The following is a 23,413-nucleotide window of genomic DNA, read 5'->3' as shown; positions in this document are numbered from 1 at the left end:
TTTCGCTAAGTAATGTTGTTTATTTTCTGGGAACAATCATGTCTTACCACTAAATGTAGCGTACTATTTTGCGAACTAATGTTTGAGTGGTTTTAACTGTAAAATTTACGTACTATTTTGCGAACTAATGTGTCTTGATTTAACTGTAAAAGTAGCGTACTATTTTGCGAACTAATGTGCCTTGATTTAACTGTAAAAGTAGCGTACTATTTTGCGAACTAATGTGTCTTTGTTTAACTGTAAAAGTAGCGTACTATTTTGCAAACTAATGTGTCTTGATTTAACTGTAAAAGTAGCGTACTATTTTGCGAACTAATGTGTCTTGATTTAACTGTAAAAGTAGCGTACTATTTTGCAAACTAATGTGTCTTGATTTAACTGTAAAAGTAGCGTACTATTTTGCAAACTAATGTTTTTAGAATTTTTCAGTGTAAAATCATGTCTAACCACTAAATGTAGCGTACTATTTTCTGAACTAATGTGTGCTCCCTTCTCTATTTTTTCACAAAAATAATTTGCTTCCAATCATATTTTATTTAATTAATCTTAAACATATTTTCTACTTTTGAAATGTAGGTTGTTCTGCACATGACACATCCCAGGCCTGTAAGCATCTTTGGGTTTCTTAGAAAAGATAAGTATATTTTTCTTTACACATTTGTCTAAAACAATAACTACATGGCTTACCATTTCAGGTTGATGTTGGTCGTATTATATTGGCCATGGTTCCAGAACCCGACCAACCTCAACTTCATCCCAGGCATAGGCCTCATAGGCGTGCAAGGCCCCAGATATATAGAACACGTGTCACCCTTTTTGGAATGCCAGATGATGAGGTGTTAAGGCGATACCGTCTGCCACCACAAATCATCATAGACACTCTCTCATTAATAGAGAGTGATCTTGAACAGCAAATTGACAGTCCTACAGCAATTCCACCACTTACTCAATTAATGTCGGTGTTTCATTTTTGTGCCTCAGGATCCTTTCAAACCACTGTGGGAATAGTTGCGGGAATATCCCAATCCTCCTTTTCAAGGATCCTGAAGGCAGTGATGAAGGCCCTTTTTAAACACCTCCATCATTTTATTAAAATGCCATTGCATATGGGTACCCTTAATGTGGCGAAGGTGAATTTTTACCAAATAGCTGGCTTCCCACACATCATAGGGGTTGTGGATGGCACTCACATACCACTTCAGCCTCCAGCAAGGCTGGAGGCTATTTTTAGGAACCGAAAGCACTTTCATTCACTGAATGTAATGGTGGTATGTGATGCCTCCCTCCAGATCCTGTCCTTGAATGCCAAATCAGGGATTTGGCACAAATTAAACAACTTACAAGCTGGTGATGCGTGGCTTCTGGGTAAGTTGAAACCTTCTGTTGAAACCAATGCAAAGCTTGTTACACAATGGTTCTGATGTTTGTTTTTATATTTTCACAGGAGACAGTGGTTACCCTTGCACGCCCTGGCTGCTCACTCCTTATTCGGTTCCCACACCAGGGCCACAAAGTGAGTATAATTCCGCACTTACAGCCACCAGGCAGGTGGTGGAGCGCTGTATTGGCCTTTTAAAAGGCCGATTCAGATGCCTCCACCGCTCTGGTGGTGAGCTCATGTATTTGCCGGCTATGGTTTTGAAAATTGTGGTCCTGTGTGGGATATTTCACAACATCGCCATAAGGAGTGGTGTCCCAATGCAGCCAGAGGATGCCTTGTCTGAGGATGGCCCCCCCGAGGTTGGTCAGAGGTCAGCATGTGGGGGGGCCATACGCGATGACATTGTGGCCAGATTTTTTAGGTAATTATTTTCCAAAATTAAGTTAATTGACACAATGTAGACACGTAAGATTTTAATGTACAATTTTAATTTTTTAATTTTTTATTTTTTTATATTATTCCATAAAATTACCATTAAAAACGATGCCTACTACCTGATCCCAAAAAATTACTTCATGTGGACACATTGGATATAACTTCGGGAACAATGATTTCTTCGCCTCATTTGTGGAATCATGTTGGCATGCTACTTCTTCAAACAGTTCCTGATTGTTGTTTTACTTTTGTTGTTTTGGGTGTGTTTGGGATTTTTGTGTGTGTTTTCATTGTGTGAATTGATTGTGAGAAAATCACTTGGTGTTTATTATTTGTGTGCACTAAACTTTTTTTTACCGTTAAACAAACATTTCCTGTGTAAATTACAAGCAAGTGTAACCTGTCCAAAAAAGGCAAACTTGCTTAATGGCTAATCCTGTAATGTGTTAAATTGTAATCTTTTTGACCCTTCTTTGTGGCTAAAAACAAACACCAAAGGTATTATGGTGAATCAGTCTGTTTGCCAATGTAGGCCTAAGCAGGTTTGGTTTAATTTTTATGTTACCCCCAAAAAAGAACAAACTCTTGTTGCTGTTAATTCAACAAACCTATTGGTATTGTTAGGTGTTTAATGTGCCAGCTTACATACTTACTTGAGCTTTCTACAATCCAATTTACATTACTTAAAACCTCATGGTAAAATAGTAGACTTATGTAAGGTTCAACAATCTAAGATTTACAGACAAGGAATGAGACTTAAATAAATCAAAATATCTTTTATTTTTTTTAAAAAATTTTGGGTGATAAAACAAAAATGAGTGGCGCAGGAGCGACGAACACTAGCATGCCAACTACATGGCCCCTCAAGCTATGCAAGCCTGCATACATTTGTTCGTTACGCCTCTGGTCCTCTGTGGGTTTAAAAAATGTGGGGATTACTAAAATGACACCTTAATTTATATGTTAACAAACAACTTAAAAATCAGACTATACAAAAAAACGTGAAAAAAAACATCTACAAAACAAAAGTAATGCCAAACGTAAAGATTGTTCTTAAAAAAAAATAGGGACAACTACGCAAAAATACTACATTTGTTGGTACCGTAAACAAGAAAGACACAAGTATGAGTGTTTGGACATGTGTCATATGTGTAAGGGGAAAACATCCTAGACATTGTTTCACAAAGATATATATCCAAAACATTAGAACTACTTTACAATTTTGAACTGCACAGGCAAAAGGACAACATCACCAAAAAACCAAAAAATGCAAAACCACCATATTTTAAAAGGGAAACATACCGGGAATAATGCTGACTGGGCCAGGAGCCCCGAAATCATCCTCCTCAGAGGTGGGCCAGTGCTGCATGGATGGAGGAGGGGTGATTTGTGAGGAAGTTGAGGGTGAGGAAAAGAGAGGGGGGGGTGGAGGGGAGGGTGAGAAAAACAGAGGGGGGGGTGAAGGGGAGGGTGAAGTTGGAGGGATGGGAATGTGAGGAGAGGGAGGGGCCTCACGGTCTGCCAGGTCTGGGGTGGAGAGGGAATTTGGGGAAGAGTGGGGAGAGGATGTTTGGGTGGGAGTGGGGGAATGGTGGACGAGCCCGACTTCGGTGACGTTGGAGACGTCGTATTCTGCGCTCAGCCCCTAAATGATGTAGAAAAATTTATATTATTACATATTTAATATTTTTATTCAAAAATTTACACACCAAAAAAAAAACACAGGGCTATACGGTAAACATGCACACGCAGGTATGTCCAAAATAAAGAAACAGGGCTATACGGTAAACATGCACATGCAGGTATGTCCAAAATAAAGAAACAGGGCTATACGGGAAACATGCACACGCAGGTATGTCCAAAATAAAGAAACAGGGCTATACGGGAAACATGCACATGCAGGTATGTCCAAAATAAAGAAACAGGGCTATACGGGAAACGTGCACACGCAGGTATGTCCAAAATAAAGAAACAGGGCTATACGGGAAACATGCACATGCAGGTATGCTTACATTTTAAATATAATTAAAATAAAACACTTACTTTCCTCGATTTGCTGACGCAAATTGGTCAACAGGCGTGGGGATCTGCGCCCCAGATCGGACCACCTCCTCTCCAGTTGGCCGATATTCCTGCGGTAGCCGATCCTACACAGGCGGCGCCGCACCTCCGCGTAGGCCAGCCGCTTGCGGAGGTTAGTGATGGGGTGCGGCTGGTGTGTGATTCTCCGGTCCATCACATCAGGACCAGGAGCTCAAGTCTACAAAATGCTGCGGCTCTCATGATGGCAATGATTTTTTTTACACAAAACAGTTTTAATAAAGGGCCTAGAAAAATTTTGATTGGCTAATGTACTTTGTAAATTAACAAAAAGCATTCTATTGGTTATTGTATGAGTCATGTGACCTACACCCTCACAAATATAATGTGAGTTATGACAGGCTTGATGCAGTGACATGCGTAAGCTAATTTAAATATTAATAAAAAAGATGAAAAATCGGGCTAGAAAAAAAACGCTAAACAAGAGTAGCATTCAAACAAACTTTTAATTTTGAAAAACCATCCCCTTGGTCCAACCGTACGTATTCTGCGGAAGCAATGACACACACTAACAATAATAAAGTTTATTGACATTGAAAAAAAAAAAAAGGATTGCAAACATGTGAATAAGAATTAAGCTAATTAATATAGTGATTGCTATTAATCAATTCAAGTATGTTTCCTGAATGAAATAGCAGGCAATCGAAAACTGACAGGGCCACTTCCGGATTTGACTTGTGCGAGCAGGGAACCTGCAACCAAAGAGGAGACGGACGGTCGCTATTTCGAACGTTCGCTAGCTAGAGAAGGGGTTGGGAGACTATGGGGCAGAAGATTAGCTGTGAGCGAACATACGAGCGTGCGCTTGAATTAAAAATTTTTTCGCTCGTATGCCGAACGAGCGAACGGCCACTTGCGTCCGGGTCTGAATCAGGCCCTCTGTCCCTGCGAATCCCCTCCGCACACTAGTCACGGTATTTTTGCAAAAAATACCGTGACAAAGTGCCCGCGCATGCGCCGCCCGACCGCTGCTGCTACCCCCCACCGACGCCAAGCCTCGCCCCCCACGATCGCGGACCCCTTCGCGACCCGCCCTCCCTTAATAGCACTTACCTACAGTCATGGGTGCTCCGGTGATGTCTTCCATGCCTCCGGTCAGCTGATATCCCATACTGCATCGGGACCCGATCACCTGATGACCGGGCCCCAGTGCACCATGGGAGACCAGCTGACCGGAGGGGAGTCATCACCAGAGTCCCGATCACCGGTCCATGGAGTCAGGTAAGTAAATTTTTTTTTTTACTTTTTTTTTTTTTTAACAGAGATCAGCTTGCGGTCTGTTTAGACCACACAGCTGATCACTGGGACTGGCTCCGGGCTCTGCTCTGCCTTGTAGAGCAGAGTAGGAGCCCGGTAATCGGGGGAGACCCTGGATAACGCCACCTCCAGCTGGCGTTATTATCACAGGGCTTTCCCCGGTATTTTTTTACAATTTATTTTTAGTAACTTTGGTCGGATCACATTTCCCATTACAATTATGGGAAATGCGATCTACTTACTAAAAATAAATGATACTTAGGGGTTGGAGTAGAATTTTACGAATTCTACTCCAACTGCCCTGTAATAACTATAGGTGATACTAAAATAATGTGAAAAGGGTGTAAAAACACCCTTTTTCACTTTATTTTAGTAAAAATAATGTTAATAAATAGAGCCCTATGTGTATACCAGTCTTCCTTCTCTCTTCTCCTCCGGCCTTTGGCTTGTCTCGAACTGAGGTACCTCTGGCTCGGGATGGGGTATAGGGGGATGGACCGATGCATCTTGGGAGCTAAAGCTTTAACTGCATGGTGCACGGATTCCTGATCCAGCACCTACACCCCAAGGTCTCCCTGTGGACCCTATGGACTTCGAAGAAAGAGAGTTAACAAAGCTAAGTTCTTACCATAACTCTCATTTTTCAGTTGTGAATGATGGCAAATATGCATTATTCAAATTCAGAGGGGGAAATATAAGACCTTCTAAAGATGACAAGTAGGGAAGTCGCCCATAGCAACCAATTAGATTCTGACTATCAAGGATGTACTAGATAAATGATAGCTAGAAGCTGATTGGTTGCCTAAATTCAAGGGTTTTCTTTGGAGGTTGTGGTGCATTGTAATGTGCACAGTAAATGGTTGCCCAAATCCAAAATGAGGGCCAATGGAATGCTGATTACGTTACAGCTTTTGTCCTTTGCAAAGAGCTTGGGGAGCACAGTTATATAATCTTTACACTTGACCAAATAATTATGGTTACACTGTATGACAAATTTTTGGCTTAAAGTTCAATCGCAACAAAATTACATTTATTTTCACTATTCTTGTAAATCACAATTTGATTATTTTGATTTGCGTGATACAAGTTCCAATTTGTCGCCTGCTATGTTCCTGTCACCCATCTACAATCTGTGCAGCAGCAGGCAGAACAGCAAAGCTAAAGAGGGTGCTTAAAAGTTGTTAATATGTAAATTATATTTACTGTCGGCATTTACAGTGGCTTGAAAAAATATTAGCGATTGGACACTTGCCATTTTGGTTATGTACAACATAACAATTCCCAAAATTAAACAAATTCAACATGGAAAACATTGTCACATCTAATGCTGGCCATACATTTCCGTTCCCCGTTAGATTGGTGATCATTGATGATCGGCAATCCGTCGGTGGATCGGGAAATTCAACATGCGAAAAATCCCAGACTCACCCTTTATGACCATTGTCGGGTCAGGATCAGGGAATCGAGATTGTTCAACATGTTGAATATGCCCGATTCCTCAACCCCACCGTCGGCAGAGCGGGGAATTGCCATGATAATGGCTAGATGGGCCCCTTAAAGATAATTGCACATTTAGAGACAATGTAGAATCAATTCACCCATTTGTAGCACCATTACATTTGCAATATCAATCCTTGGAATTTGTATAGATTTGTCACAATTACAACACTGACCAATTCACCATTATCCTTCAATTAGTTGCCTTTGGCTCCCATCACAAAATCAACTGGAATAAAATATTTCTACACTCCGCTATCAAGTTTAAAACCTGACACTTAAGAGTTGCATAGACATGTAGAGATCAAAGCTGCGTAAATGATTCCAGCGCCAGATGAAACAGATGATACTATTGTTAGTAACAGTAGAAGTGTAATATCAAACAGTTGCATAACAGCTATTTCAGACTAAACAGAGAGTTTAAGAAGGCCGATTTACTAAGTGTTACATCAATAAGTTATACATTATAAAATATTCAAGCATAAAACCTTTCACAGTTATAGTGTCAGTTAAACAGGTAACAGATTATAACGCTATTTGTAGGGAGACCTAACTTTACTAGCACTGTGTCCAAATGTACGCATTGATATGTCCCAATATAATCACTGGTTTTCCAGTGCTGTTGCAGATTTTAAAGACTGATCTACATTTTCACCAGCAATGCTAGAATGACAGGTGGAACAAGCAGCACTCCAACTGCAGATTGGAGGGTATATTTACTAAAGTTAGAGCTTTTAGAAGTGGAGATGTTGCCCATAGCAATCAATCAGGTTCTACTTAACATTTAACTAGCACCTTCTAGAAGATAATAGCTAGAATCTGACTGGTTGCTATGGGCAACATCTCCATTTCTAAAAACTCTGACTTTAGTAAATATACCGGCTGGGAGTCTGATTGAAATGTTTTGATGTGGCGGAAATGAAGCATATTTGAAGGCTTAATTGTCTTTTTTGAGAATTGGTGATGGGTCTTAAAAATCCACTACCGCACCAAAAACTTTGTACAAGTGCGTATTTTAGGTAAAATGCAAAAAAGTAATTGGGATGTGAAACAGATGCGAATTTATGGATTTTCTTATTCTGAGTCGGATTGAACTTGGTCCAATCTGTCTTTCTGTGAAATAGAGTGTTTTAGGGTGGAAACAGGGCAGCAAGAATGTGAGTGCGCAGAACTGCCCTGACTTGTGGGGGTACCTTGAAAGTGGCGTGGGAGCAGGGATAGACTGGGGCTACAATACAGCACTGTAATAAGTTCCTGATGCGTTCGCTGGAAGCACGTACATTCCGGAAATGGGCGTAGCCTCTGCAGATGGGAGCGTGACCTTGGCGGACGGGGTGTGGTTTGACCACACGGGGTGTGGCCTCGCCGCTTGCCCCCATCTCTCAGTTTGCCGGGAGGCGGAGCTGCTTTGCCAGGGTTTCAATACGGACCGGCCCATCAGGCCATCGGCCCTTCTGGCATTTGCCAGAAGTGCCAGATGGCCAGTTCAGCCCTGTGTGGGATTATATAATGCCCTGTGTGATTCTGAGTCGTGTGTCTGTTTCTGATGGATCTATTGCAACTAGCATGGGGCTGATGACAGTTGCAGCTAGTTTAACAATCAGTGACACGGCTTTCTGCTTGCAGTTGCACAGACCCTTGCATTAGCATAAGCTAATAAATCGGGCTTCTGCGGCTGCCCGCGAAAACAGACACTTTGCGTCTGACTCAGAATCAGCTTCACAATGTCATAATGCACATCTTATATATAAAATTAATTGGTCTGTTTGATTTTTCTGTCCGGCTATGCATTCGACACCCCTTCACCGATTGGAATGAAACAAACACAAGGTGGTCCAGTTGGATCCTGGCCAGGTTTTAGGGGGGTTTAGGATCACAGTCGGACCTCCCTTTGGTGTACGCTGGGAAGAACTTTGACCCAGGGAGCCTGTTATGAGCCTTCCACTGGATGGATTTGGACGAAAACTTCACAGAGTGGTAACATTGGAGATATACAAAGGGGTTGAAGTTCCGGTCGAAGCTCCCGTTGGTGTACGCTGGGCAGAACTTTGACCCGGGGAGCCTGTTATGGGCCTTCCACTGGATAGATTTGGATGAAAACTTCACAGAGGGGTGGGAATTGGTCTGGGATGCCTAATGGAGTGGTTGGGGTTCCAGACTGATCTCACGGCGGAGTGCCCTGGACAGAACTTTCACCCAGGGAACCTGTTCTTGGCCTTCCGCTGGATGGATTTGCACAAAAACTTCACAGAGGAATGGCATTTGGTCCGGGATACCTAATGGAGTGGTTGGGGTCCCGGTTGGGCCTCACGGCAGAGTGTGCCGGGCAGAACTTTCACCCAGGGAGCCTGTTCTGGGCCTTCCACTGGATGGATTTTGACACAAACCATTTGGTTTGGTTCTGTATATAGATTATACTCCCAGTTTTCTATTAATGTAAAATTTTTTCACTATTTTTTTGTCTGCTTCTCACCGGTGGTTGATCAGTGTAATTAGTGTGATCTACCACTTAGGTGGTGTTTACATGGTTAGCCCCGCCCACACATGTGACACCCGTCAGCCAATGAGCTTCTGCTGGGCTCGGCCGGGACTGATCAATGTAAGACAGGTGTGTAATGTATATTATAATGTATATTATATGGTATATTAGCTGGCTTGGGAGATGTGTGCACTAAAGGTGCCTACACACATAGCGATGTGCTCAAGATCAGCCGATGTGTACGATTTCCCTTGAAACTCTCCCCGGCAGCTCTGCACACGATTTGCACACGATTTGGTGTCCAATCTTCATACGATCTCTCCTGCATCCAGACTTTTTACAGTGCATCGCGTCCTAGATTGTCAGATCTAACCTACAGAACGGCAGATCTGACGATGCGATGTGCAACCAGCAGGGACACGCATCGCATCATGATCGTGAGTGGGGACTCACAATTTGGGTATTTTTTACACGATCTGTCATTCCGATGCGTCGGAATCAGCCAGATCGTGTAAAAAATTGGTATGTGTGTAGGCACCTTAAACCCCTGAGGAAAACAGAGTTTATCTGTTGCAACGTCAGGCTTCTGCAGCGGCTGCACTTTTTACACAGGATGACATGTTTATACTTGTGAATAAAGTAATTCACCTACTAAACGTGAGTGCTGGTCTTTTTTACTTTTTTCATTTGGACAAAGTGAACGTGCATATTATATATATGGAAGACCACAGCTGGAACAATAAAAACACACCTGGATATTTTATCTTATTTTATTAATTTAAATTGGATTAATTCAGTTTATTATTAATGCTTAAATAAGTACTGTCTTTGGAAGTTCTTATTGCAGAACTTACCAGCAAGCTAGGCTGGGCCACATGAATTGAATGATGTTAAGTATCTGAGTATTCCTCTTCTCCTGTGCTCACTGGGTTCTACAAGCTGCTGTTACTTCAGCAGTGTCAGCCGGCTTGTTCCTCCTGCTCCTTGTTACTTAGCATCCTCAATGTGGACAGATCCAATGACATCACGACACCTGTAACGATCTTCCAGCATGCTGTATCTGGAAGGTGGGTTGTTAAGCCTCTATGGACATTGGTACTTAGGCAAGTAGGTATTAAGCTTAGTCCTTACCCAGTGGCTAGAGCAGTAAAGAGCATGGATCAGCAACCGAGAATACATCTCAAAGTGACAACGGTGAGGTATGGGTGCAATTTGGTGAACCCACTGGTATTGTTGCATTTATAATACTGTCTTGAGTTGTGTGCTTATATACAATGAAAAGGGTGCGTCTTTCATCCATTGTTTACTGTTGTATTTTATTTAACCCACAGTGAGGTACCAGGATGCCAGGCACGACACATACGGCTGACCTACATAAGACTTGTAGCTGGCAGGTCAAAAAATTAAAAATAAACTTTGCCTTATCCTATTATATTATGTAATTACATTCTTTTTACTGAGCAGGGATGAACAGTTTGTCTTACCATAAACCTAAATCATTCAGAAACACTATATACTGGAACCAATCATTAGTTCACAAACAAATATTTTAGAACTTATTTCTATTATAATTTTGGTGAGTCCCATGTTAGTCCTTAATACAGTTATTTATTGTGACAGTGCAGAAAAATTAGGATTTTTTTTATTTCCCTGCTTCCCTTCATTAACTTTCCTGTTTTATTTATTTATTTATTTATATATTTATTTATTTTCAGATTTAGTTTAATTTTATTTATTTCTATGAGTAATAGTGTGATAATTGTTCACCTGGCAAGGATTTTTGCTCCTGAAGTATGATGCTTATTATAAAATGATTGATCTGCCTCTGAAGATGCTTTATAGCAAGTTAGCATAGGTACAGTTTATTTATACCCATTATCCACAAAGCACAAAACATGTGTGCTGCATGTGCAGACATTTTTAGGTCCTAAATGAAACATACTTTTCTGTCAAAACATAATTTTGGATCAGCTTGTGATCTATCAGCATCTATCTCACACTGTACTATAACAGACACCATTTTGTATCCCTATGACAAACCACCCACGGCTTTTATGGGGCAGCTGTATTATCTAAGGGGCTCTATATCAGCACATCCCTTCACAGGAAACACTTTGGTTTGTTCCAAAGAGTTACAGCACTTTCCAATATTGAGTAGTCAGAAAAGCATGCAAGTCTCGTTTAGGCCTTTGCCTTGATTCAGTGAAGTTCAAATTAAGCTTGTCAACTGGAGTGGTGGTCATCCATTTTGTAAATATAAGGTCACCATCAGGGTCACTCTCACTATGCAGCTACAAAATCTTTTATCAGGACAGGGGCCTATCAATCTGTTCTAACTCATCATGTGGTTCAGGGGGTGTAACCTATGGGGAGGAAAATAAGTGGGGCTAACATCTCCATCTAATAGGACATGGTATGTGTGCCCTATTCCTTGTACCACATTTTCTCTCTTCAGCTTCTCAGTTTACTGCCCTGCGGGAGCACCCATACCTTCCCACCAGGTACTGCATAGAGTATTCACTTTCTTGCTTAATACTGACAGTGATAGGTACAATGATTATGCTGCTTACTGGATATCCCCTATTGAACTCAGGGCCTGATTCAGAGCCGGACGCTATTTGCGGACGGTCGTTCCAAAAAAGGGGCCGGCTATTTAAATTGAGCGATCGTTCTTTGCGGTTTGTTGACGCCTCTATGTCTGAGCGAGCGAACGAAAAATGCGCTCGCTATTTTGTAAAGACGCCCCTTTGCCGTTAGCAACACACATCATCTCCGGTATTTATTAGATTAATCGGGTACATCGAAAGGCATCTGAACTGCTCGCAGTGCTTGTGGTAGGTTTTTCTTACAGCTATCACTGCGAGCAGTTCAGGCTAAAAGACAACCAAGTGACGTGGTCGATGACGCTCCTTTACTAATTATGCACTCCCATTAAACGTCCTTTTGACCGTTTGGCACGCCTGCGTTCAGATCTTCACTCCCCCGTTTTCAAGCACCTTCCCCTGTTACCACCCACAACGGTACATTCTGTCAATCAAATTAGCAGCCCCTCGCTGTTTTGCGAGCGCACGATTTCCAACCACAATGACTGGTTTGCACATGCGCATTACGACCCATATGCATGCGCAGTTGTGCGAACATCGCTCAGAGAGAACGAGCGGCCGCTTACGAGTGGCTCTGAATCAGGCCCTCAGTTTCAGTGTTTCAGAGGGTAAACCAAACTCTTCTGTCTCATTTCTGCTGGCCATGTCCTCCCAGGTGCAGGAAGGTCTAACCACATCATAAGGTATGAAATACAACACCTCTCCCTCTTGTGCATCAAGGATGCCAGTTGCAAAGATGTAAGTCTCTAAGTGTGTCTTCCTAGGCACTGGAGGAAAAAGTAGCACTTTACGTACTACTGTATCTATTGGACTGTATAAGGTAGTAGTATGTTCACTATTCACATCAAGGTGTATCTTGGTCCTAATGACCACTGCTTGTGTGCGCTTTGGGTTTTGGGGGCATGAGCAGTCTTTGGAATGGGTTTAGGTTACCTCCTACTGATCTTTCGTTCAGACAACATACTATACTAACTCCTCAAAGTATGCGTGGGTTTAAATTTACAAAATTGCTCTTAGAGGAGTCCATTCATGCGTTCTTTCAAACCTGCTACCTAGAAGGGAATGTGGTACACCCAGTATGCTCCCCTCTCTGCTCTCCATTGCTTTACTTGATGGTACGTGAAAAGTGTCCCATTGTCAGATTGAATTTTCCATCAGGGTTCCATAATGTAGGGATAAGTCTTCCAGCATCTTCATAGTGGTCCGCATGTGCAGAGGGATGAGCGACAAGGACCCCAGAGTAGAGGCCCACGCAGTACAGCAGTATTGAACCCTCCATGTCCAGTAAGCATAGGGCCAATGAAATATATCTGCCATACTTGTCCTGCTCTTTCACTGCTGTATATAGACCCAACATCTCCAGTCAATTTCTTTCTGTAGTTTCACCTTTCTCCAAAATTTCTCTGGCTCTTTGTTGAATTATATGGGTGCTTTTTCTAAGCATAGGTGTCTTCAGCTCCTCGATGACCACACAGAGCATGGGCTCATTCTCCCAGAGAGAGCAAGGGTTCTGACTTGAACCAAGCCATCTGCTACTTCATTGTCCTCCAATCCAAGCCAGTACCATATTGACATTACCTATTGTAACATTTCTGCTGTTGCAGAGTCCAGTACCAAACAAAAAATTACATTTAGGAGCTGATTGGTTGGTAATTTATCTCTCCACTTTATCTGTCTCCAAGGCTTAGTACATCTACCCCTAAATAGGTAAAATGAGCAAACTAGATGGATTTCAATGAATCATGCATTTTCTATATTTATAAGCTGTCAGCGTCATTCTTGAAATAGTTGGACCTACAGTGGCTTTAGTATTGCCATGAAGGGGTGTACATGGTCTGAAGCAATGTTCAGGTAAGTGGTACGTGTCAAGTAACATCCACATGAATGACATGACCCAAGGTTCCCCAGCAGAACACCACACTGCCTCTTTCCCATAGTGCATTTAGATGCAATCTCTTCCCCAGGTAAGTGACACACATGCACCCGTCCATCTACATGATGTAAAAGAAATTGGGATTTATTAGATCAGGCCACCTTCTTCCATTGCTCCATGGTCCAGTTCTGACTCTCACATGCTCATTGTAGGTGATGGACAGGGGTCAGCATGGGCACTCTGAACAGTCTTTGGCTACGCAGCCCCATACAGTGTGTGTTCTCACACCTTTCTATCATAGTCAGCATTACATATTTCAGCAATGCTCACCTTGGGTGCCCATGACCTTGTCACCTTCCTTCCTTGGACCACTTTTGGTAGTTACTAACCACTGCATACTGGGAGCACCTCACTAGACAGTTGATGGCACTCACGTTTTTTGAAAAACAAGAGCAGGAGGAAGTCAATTTACTGCAATGTGCCTCCATATTGTTTGGCTACGCACTTGACTGCATATTATGGTAGCCAGACATTGCTAATTTTTCTGAGCACCTCTGTGGTGTTGCAATGTTATTCGTCATGAGGTGCCTTCACCCGACCTTTTCAGAGGCAATTCAGGGCCATTTCACTGAGTTAAATTCCCCCCTCAAACATTCAAATAGTTGTGTATATTACTTGTAATAGATCATCTTCTGTTTTTCTGTAAACACAAAGATCATATTATTATTATTATTATTATTATTATTATTATTATTATTATTATTATTATTATTCTCAACCCCTAACCCCCACAAGCATACTTCCCAACTGTCCAGTAAATTGTTGTCTACAGACTCAGAGTTGTGCCTGACTGCAGGGACTGTTGGAAAACACAGTATAGCTCCCTTCATACTGCTATGCAATGTTGGGTGGTGCAAATTGAAAACTATATGCAATAAAAACTTGTAGCATTGCAAGAGGTTTAGAAAATAGTGACTATTAAGAACAAGCCACACTCTCTTGGGGCACACAAACTGTTTGTCTCTGGATTTCATTTACAGACTTTGGTCACTGTCCATCATACTAAGGACCTGATTCAGAGCCGGACGCTCTGAACGAGCGCCCGCTCTGAATCAGGGCGTTTTTTTGTTTTTTTTTGGTGCGTCCTCCTAGACACTCGCACAGCTGTGGGTTACCACCCACAGCTTATGCGAGCGTCCATGATGATGGTCGTGATGGTCAAGACCATCGCGACCATCGGCCTTGCAACAAGACACTGCATTAGGGTCTCGCTGCCGCAAGCCCTGGAGTGATTTTGGCTCTATCAGAGCCTAAATCACTCCCACTGACATCACTAGTTATGTCAGTGGGGCCGGACCCAGACGGTAGGCGTTCCCATGGGAACGCCTCCGTCTGGGTAGGCACGCCCACCAAAGGGGGCGTGCTGTCACTCACCATCGACAGCACGCCCCCTTTGGTGTGAGAAGGGTCTCGCGCATGCGCACGACGGAGCAGCCTCCGTCGTGCGCATGCGCATTTGGGTACCATCGACCCGCTTGCGAGCGTCCAGCGCTCGCGAGCGGGTCTGAATGAGACCGTATGTGCCAAACCACTGGTTCTCATTGGTATTAAATTACGGGGAAATGCTCCTATTTTTGTGGTTTTGACAGGCCACCTGAAAATGTGTACGATATAAAAAGTTGCCCCTTCATTACGTATAAAACAACAATTGCACATCGCTTTTACTCTTTCATAAATGATCTTTGCTATGTTACAAGCCTTGTATATTTCTTCGAGTTTCACCCAATTCGTCCACACTTCCCATGGGGGTGTCATGATAGAAGTGTTGTCGTTTAAACCGCCATGATCAAAAATACCTAAATCTAAACAGCTAAAGCCAGGCAGCCGACACATTATCACACTAAGCATTTTTTTTGTGTGGAATTGACAGGTGCTGTTCCTCTAGCTGGGCTGAAGTACTCATGAATAAAGTGTTCAATATGTTTTGATGTCCTTAGCCAGCAGACTTGGCAGGAATGTGATCTCCAGACAGAACATTGGATGATCAATTAATCTTGATTGTTTTCGGGACAGTGACAGTGACTGTGACAATGACAGATAGATTAGTGGCCTGTGCTCAGATACTGTACATTCATCATTTGGTGTTAAATTGCCCAAGGAAGAAGACTAGCAGAAAAAATTTAATTGAAGATTGGTGTGTCCGGTGATTGTAACGATGACAAATATTTACTGACCTCATTTCTAGAGCAGTTCAGATTCAATTGGCAGAGCATTGGCCATTTTGTCACTTTTGTCACTTTACTTTCCAAGTAAATTTACGCGGTACAGGCATCAAGGGACTCACTTTTTAAAAATGAGTGGGTCCTGCAGGATGCGCTCTGTTACAGCCAGTGAATAAAATTTCAGCGTCTCCCCGCGTCCCCAACCAATCATTGCAGCTGGCAGCATCTCTGTGTCCAATAGCCATCTGAGACCTCCGGCTCCTGGTCACGTGACGCCACCAGCCTCACTGTCCTGTCCTCACAGATCTCTGAGTATAATCAGCTCCAACTGTGAGGAAGGCGGGGCTGCCATTTAGCAGCCAAGCCTGGAGACTGCCCATGTCTCTCTCTTCCCCACTCTACCGCACCACTGCTCTGGGGCTCCGGATCAGGGAGGGCAGAGAGCTGCTGCTACAATGTATGAGGGGTCATGCCTGCAGTCACCGGGATGTCACACACTACTCTGAGCTGAGGAAGAGGAAGCTCTCGGTATGTACAAGACCCGGTTGTGTGCATCACTGAGATGAGGAAGTGGGGAGGGGAGGGGAGGGGGGGTGTTTGTGTGTGTGTCTGCGGGGGGCACTGAACAGCTCCTGGGTGTAGGGGCACTGCGCAGCTTCTGGGTGTAAGCTCCTGGGTGTAGGGGCACTGCGTAGCCCCTGGGTATGTAGGGGCAATGTGAAGGTCTGTTACAGGGGCCCTGTCAGGGGAAGTTGAAAGTGCCCTAATAGGCTTCAGGTCCACTGCACACATACATACTGAACACATACCCACTGCAGACATACATACTGCACACATACCAACTGTTCACATACTGCACAGATGCCCACTGCACACATACTGCCATCTACACTTGCCCTCTCTCTAACCCCCAACAGTGTCTGCACTTACCCCCCCCTTAATATGTGATGGGACCCAGAAACAGTGGAGAAGGACCCCAATTTGTTAAATTGAGGGGTCCTCGGGACCCACAATTTTTTTCGCTCAGCGCGATCACTGAAGTAAGAACAGATCACCTCCCAACTGATTCAAATAGATTTTCCCATGGCTGCACCAGGCCAGAACTTATGTTCCTAATACCTTAATGTTGAGAGTATGTCCTCTATATTTAGTGCTACCATGCACAGCAGGAATAGGAGCCACTTGCTCCACCACATACAATATTTATCTGAGAGATCTGGAGAGAGCATAATGTTTCAGAAGCATGGGGACATGGCACTTTCGCTCACAGATTGAGGCATATCTACTGCAACACGGTTGACATGGTTATGCCTGATTCCCAGACATAGCCTGTTGTAAGCTAAGAAAAACTGCCCAGTGCTTTCTGGTAGTGTATAATATGACCATAGTGGGATATGGGAGCAAAAAGGGTTTATCGAAGCTGGATAACATTGAAATGAAAATCTGCAAGACGCCATTTTGCGAATGGCCGCCCAGCGGCATTTTAGCGAATCTCACACATTATAAGTACATACAGTGATGTTATTATTTAGCTTTGTGCGATTCCCAAGCAATAGAACAATGTTAAAAGTCCTCATTATATAAATACATACATTTACTAAAACATATAATATGAACAACCCTGCAGTACCACGATGTACTCCACAAACACGTAGTCGCACAACGCTAACTAGCGGCTTTTCTTAATATCCTTACACTTACACACTGCACACGTACATGAAAAGGTTCCCTAACAAGGTTTATATTCAAGGTTTTATTTATTATTAAGTATGTATTAAAGCAACTGTATTTAAGATCTCAGGTTTAGTACATGATAAACAGACATGTTTGGCGATATTCTAAACCACTGTCTATTTGCAGACTGCCGGTTCCATTGGTGAGGATATCACAACATTCATCTGCAAATTATGGATCACAGAGAGTTAGGCATTAAAATGTACTCTGTAATGCAGCCAGTTTAGACTTGTTCTTCAGCGGGAAAATGGACAGAAAGAGCTGTTGGAGGCTGGACTGTGATCATACAAACTGACATATGAACTGTATTGTAACAGAAGAACCAGGAAGAAGAACCAATGGGATTATGCCAACTTGTTCTATTGTATTGCCTCTCTCTGTAAGGGTACATATACGGACGGTCTATTTCCAGTAGTTAGTCTGCTTGTTCTTTCTTCTGACAGAGGCTTCACCTTTGATGCCTGAAATCTGGATCCAGAGCGCCTTCGTATGTATCGAGTGTACCTTGTGATTATATAATTTGTTTGCGCTAATTGTATTTAGATCACAGCATGTAACTATCTGCTTTTTGGTGAATAATATCTTTTAGTGCTTTGGAACCACAATCAAAGTCTGGAAAGAAATTATTTCTGGTGTGACTTATAACGCTAAATAGCGACATTTAGAGTGTATAGATAGGTAGGAATCGATAGTTGGGGGCTCGTAGAGTGAGATCACGCTGCCATTCACACAGTAACACACGGTTATCAATCTCTCAGCAAAGGGTGGAGGCGCCATACGCATGAAAGAACGCATTGTGCCTTCGAATACCTGCTACCAATTTGTTGCTGAGAGACCGCTATCCATTATTGTGTGAGTTCAAGGAGCACTGATTAGAATCCAGGGACAAGGGAGGAAAAAGTTTTCCTTCGTTGATAAAATTTCATGTTAAAAGGGGAAGTCGCACAATAGCATAAGGGTAATAATATGTTTTGTCTAGCGGCCGCATTATTGTGTATGCGACTAGTCGCATAATAGCGTATATGTATTTCCTGTAATGCTGCCGCGTATTTAAACAAAGCCGTTGAGATTGCATTGTGATATTGATAGCGTGATAGTATTGTTTTAAAGATCTTAGTCGGTGCTGCCATATCTGGGAAAACATTTATTTTTCTGCACAGAAAAAAGGTGTGTAACCGTGAACATGTGTTGGTAGAGGTAACATGTTCCCTAGCTAGGGGTATCGTAGGGCCCTTAGGGGCTAGGCGCCTGGTGTCGGCCTAGTGGCTCGGTAGTAGATACCGAAGTCTATACACACAGCAGTTGTAGTTGTTGTTTTGTGTTAGGTATCAGCTCTCAGTGTGATCGCAGCATCCAGTGATCAGTTAGGGTTATTGGGCATTGTGATTGAACCGCACAGTTGTGGCATATTGTGATTGTGAACTGAGTAGTGGTGGACGAAATCACTAAAAAGGGTAGGTGTTATTGGAATGCTTAAATTCTAGCAATTAGGGGTGAGCGGGTTCGGATTTCTGAAATCCGAACCCCCCCGAGCCCCCCCGATCCGAGTCCGATCCGAGTCAGGCTCGACTTTTCCCGCCTGACTCGGATCTGAAATCGAGGCAAAACGTCATCATCCCGCCTTCCGAGTCTCGCGGGTTTTGGATCCTATATAAGGTACCCGCGTCGGCGCCATTTTCTCACTCGGCTGTGGACAGTGAAGAGGGAGGGTGGGAGTTAGGGCTGTGTAGTGTAGTGCTGCTGTTGTCCACTACTTCAAAGTCCATAGGGGCTGGCTGTGTTGTGCTGTGCTGCTGTTGTTAATAGGGGCTGTGTCCACTACTTCAAAGTCCATAGGGGCTGGCTGGACTGTGTTGTGCAGTCAGTTCTCCATAGGGGCTGTGTCCACTCCAAAGTCCTGTGCAGTGTCCCAGTCCTAAAGGGGTGCTGTAGTGTTGTCCAGGGGGTGCTCAGTCCATCAGGGGTGCTCCCCCCAAGTGCTAAAAAAATAATATATTTTCTGTGTTTGTGAATTGTGTGCGCAGTAGCCGCACGTGCATCAACAAAGTAGTGCCAAGCGTGCGCCTGTGTCATAAGTAAAGGGCCGGCTGGCTTGACCATTAAAGGGTGCTGTAATCCCCAAAGTACACTCCAGTCCAAACTAAAAAAAAAATTATTTTCTGTGTTTGTGAATTGTGTGCGCAGTAGCCGCACGTGCATCAACAAAGTAGTGCCAAGCGTGCGCCTGTGTCATAAGTAAAGGGCCGGCTGGCTTGACCGTTAAGGGTGCTGTAACCCCCGAAAGTACACTCCAGTCCAAACCAAAAAAAAAAATATTTTCTGTGTTTGTGAATTGTGTGCGCAGTAGCCGCACGTGCATCAACAAAGTAGTGCCAAGCGTGCGCCTGTGTCATAAGTAAAGGGCCGGCTGGCTTGACCGTTAAAGGGTGCTGTAACCCCCAAAGTACACTCCAGTCCAAACCAAAAAAAAAATTATTTTCTGTGTTTGTGAATTGTGTGCGCAGTAGCCGCACGTGCATCAACAAAGTAGTGCCAAGCGTGCGCCTGTGTCATAAGTAAAGGGCCGGCTGGCTTGACCGTTAAAGGGTGCTGTAACCCCCGAAAGTACACTCCAGTCCAAACCAAAAAAATAATATTTTTTGTGTGTTTGTGAATTGTGTGTGCAGTAGCCGCACGTGCATCAACAAAGTAGTGCCAAGCGTGCGCCTGTATCATAAGTAAAGGGCCGGCTGGCTTGACCGTTAAAGGGTGCTGTTACCCACAAAGTACACTCCAGTCCAAACCAAAAAAAAAATTATTTTCTGTGTTTGTGAATTGTGTGCGCAGTAGCCGCACGTGCATCAACAAAGGAGCAGCTCCAAACGTGAGCCGGCTGGCTCATTTCTTAAAGGCTGGTGTAACCCACAAAGTGCACTACTCTCCAGCAAAAATAAAGAAATATTTTCTGTGTTTAGCCGCACGTATATATCAAATCGATATAACATAAATGGAGGACCAAACTTTCTCCGATAAAAATAAAATAGAGAAAGATCAAGAACCACTTCCTCCTAGTGCTGAAGCTGCTGCCACTAGTCATGACATAGACGATAACATGCCATCAACGTCGTCTGCCAAGGCCGATGCCCAATGTCATAATAGAGGGCACATACAATCCCAAATGACAAAGTTCAGGAAAATGACCTTGAAAAAAACATTTAAATCAGCTGAAGAGAAACGTAAACTTGCCAATATGCCATTTACGACACGGAGTGGCAAGGAACGGCTAAGGTCGATCCCTAGTATGTTCATGACTAGTGGTTCAGCTTCACATGACGATGGAAGCCCTCCTCCCACAAAAAAAATCAAAAGAGTTAAGCTGGTAAAAGCACAGCGAAGAACTGTGCTTTCTAAGAAGATATCACAAATCCCCAAGGAGAGTCCAAGTGTGGTGGTGGTTGCGATGCCTGACCTTCCCAGCACTGGACGGGAAGAGGTGGCTCTTTCCACCATTTGCACGCCCCCTGCAAGTGCTGAAAGGAGCACCCACAGTCCACTTGCTGATATGCAAATTGAAGATGTCACTGTTGAAGTACAACAGGATGAGGATACTGGTGTAGCTGGCGCTGAGGAGGAAGTTGGCGAGGAGGATTCTGATGGAGATGTGGTTTGTTTAAATCAGGCTCCAGGGGAGACAGTTGTTGTCCGTGGGATGAAAAAGCCCATCATGGTCATGCCTGGGCAGAAGACCAAACATTCCACCTCTGTGGTCTGGCAATATTTCTATACAAATCCGGACAACTGTCTTGCCATATGTACCATATGTAAAGGTGAAATAAGTAGGGGTAGGGACGTCAACCACCTAGGAACATCCTCCCTTATACGGCACCTGCAGCATGTTCATAAAAAGTTACTGTCAAGTTCAGAAACTTTGGCTAAGACCGTAAGCAGTCCAGGGACACCTAAATCCCGTTGTCCTGTTGTATCCAAGCGCCTGCAAACCACACCGTCAACTCCCTCCTCGTCAATTTCCTCCTTAGTCAGGATCGGAAGTAGTCCTGCAGGCCATGTCACTGGCATGACTGACTCTCCTATCCGGGATTCCTCCGGAGGATCCTGCATTGCTACACCTACTGCTGCCGCTGCTGCTGCTGGGAGTCGTTCATCATCCCAGAGAGGAAGTAGGAACACCACTACTTTTACTAAACAATTGACCCTCCAACAGTCCTTAGCGAGGAGGATGAAGTACGACAGCAGTCATCCTGAAGCAAAACGTATAACTGAGGCCTTGACTGCTATGTTGGTGTTAGACGTGCGTCCAGTATCCGCCATTAGTGCAGTGGGATTTAGACAATTGATGGAGGTAGTGTGTCCCCGGTTCCAAATTCCGTCTAGATTCCACTTCACTAGGCAGGCGATACCGAGACTGTACAGAAACGTCAGAAAAAGTGTCCTCAGTGTCCTGAAAAATGCCGTTGTACACAATGTCCACTTAACCACGGACATGTGGACAAGTGGAACAGGGCAGACTAAGGACTATATGACTGTGACAGCCCACTGGGTAGATGTATCACCTTACGCAGCAACAGCAGCAGCGTCACCAGAAGCAGCATCTCAGAAACGCCAGCTCGTTACAAGGCAGGCTACGCTGTGTATCACCGGTTTCAGTAAGAGGCACACCGCCGACAACCTCTTAGAGAAACTGAGGGAAATCATCGCCCAGTGGCTTACCCCACTTAGACTCTCCTGGGGATTTGTGATATCTGACAACGCCACCAATATTGTGCGGGCATTACATTTGGGCAAATTCCAGCACGTCCCATGTTTTGCTCACACAATAAACTTGGTGGTGCAAAATTTTCTGAAAAGCGACAGGGGCGTGCAGGAGACGCTTTGGGTGGCCCGAAAAATTTCTGGCCACTTTCGCCATTCAGCGACTGCGTGCCGAAGACTGGAGCGCCAGCAAACACTCTTGAACCTGCCCCGCCATCACCTGAAGCAAGAGGTTGTGACGCGGTGGAACTCAACCCTCTATATGCTTCAGAGGATGGAGGAGCAGCAAAAGGCCATACAAGCCTATACATCCACCTATGACATAGGCAAAGGAGGGGGTATGCACCTGACTCAAGTGCAGTGGAGAATGATTTCCGTGTTGTGCAAGGTTCTCCAGCCCTTCGAACTTGCCACACGTGAAGTCAGTTCAGACACTGCCAGCTTGAGTCAGGTCATTCCCCTCATCAGGCTTTTGCAGAAGCAGCTGGAGAAAGTGAAGGAGGAGCTAAGACGGAGCGATTCCGCTCGGCATGTGGGACTTGTGGATGAAGCCCTTCATTCGCTTTGCCAGGATTCCAGGGTGGTCAATCTGTTGAAATCAGACCACTACATTTTGGCCACCGTGCTCGATCCTAGGTTTAAAGCCTATGTGGTGTCTCTCTTTCCGGCCGACACAAGCCTGCAGAGGTGCAAAGACCTGCTGGTGAACACACAGTCAGCTGAAGCGGAACGTGACACGTCAACGGCTCCTTCTTCATTTTCTCCCGCAACTGGGGCTGCCAGGAAAAAACTTAGGTATCCTAAGCAACCCGCTGGCGGTGATGCAGGGCAGGCAGGACCAAGTTTGGACATTTGGTCCGGACTAAAGGACCTGGCAACAATTTCTGACATGTCTACTGTCACTGCATATGATACTGTCACCATTGACAGAATGGTGGAGGATTACATCGGTGATAGCATCCAAGTAGGCATGTCAGACAGTCCATACCTGTACTGGCAGGAAAAAGAGGCAATTTGGTGGCCCCTGTACAAACTGGCTCTATTTTACCTGAGTTGCCCCCCCTCAAGTGTGTACTCCGAAAG

Source organism: Taudactylus pleione, unplaced genomic scaffold, assembly GCF_031769625.1.
Source record: "Taudactylus pleione unplaced genomic scaffold, aTauple2 ptg000176l, whole genome shotgun sequence".
Taxonomy (NCBI): Eukaryota; Metazoa; Chordata; class Amphibia; order Anura; family Myobatrachidae; genus Taudactylus; species Taudactylus pleione.
The sequence above is the reverse complement of the archived record's forward strand: the minus strand, read 5'-3'. Positions refer to the sequence as shown.